Below are 612 nucleotides of genomic sequence, written 5' to 3'. Positions count from 1 at the left end.
CAAGGGTGTTCCCATCAATGTCAAATCAAAAGTCAAGAAACAAGTAATGGGATAAATATTTTATGGGCATTGAAAAACAATTCACCTCTAGTTTTGGACTCTTTACATATGCAAAATATATAGGCTCTGGATGAATTAAAATGACTTATTATTTAATCTTGTGACTTAAAAACAGAGAACATGTTTTTATCAATATCTTTGAAATATATATTAATATGAGCATAATCTTGGTCACAAGAAAAGTCTTAAGTTACAATCAGTAGAAGCTAAACACATTGAATATTAAAGAAAATATGTTACTTAGAGATTTTAGAAAACAAAACAGTGCACATTCTGTCATGTCAAAGATGAAATAAAACTTGCAGCTAGAGATTATTTAAAAGCCTCAGAAAAAAGAGAAAAGTAATGAGAATGAGTAAAATAAAGATTGTTCAACATTAAGAAATCCCTCTATAATTTTACATCAACAAATAAAAGGAGAAAAAGTAAATATATACACAAATGATGTTAAAAGGGAATTTGATAAGTACTTGCAGCTATTTTTATGAAAATAAAAACTAACACAATATAAAGTCTCTAAAACCAGGAAATGTTACAATAAACATTAAAATA

The sequence above is a fragment of the Propithecus coquereli genome, unplaced genomic scaffold, assembly GCF_000956105.1.
Source record: "Propithecus coquereli isolate 6110/MARCELLA unplaced genomic scaffold, Pcoq_1.0 Scaffold18, whole genome shotgun sequence".
Lineage (NCBI taxonomy): Eukaryota > Metazoa > Chordata > Mammalia > Primates > Indriidae > Propithecus > Propithecus coquereli.
This window is presented reverse-complemented; position numbering follows the sequence as displayed.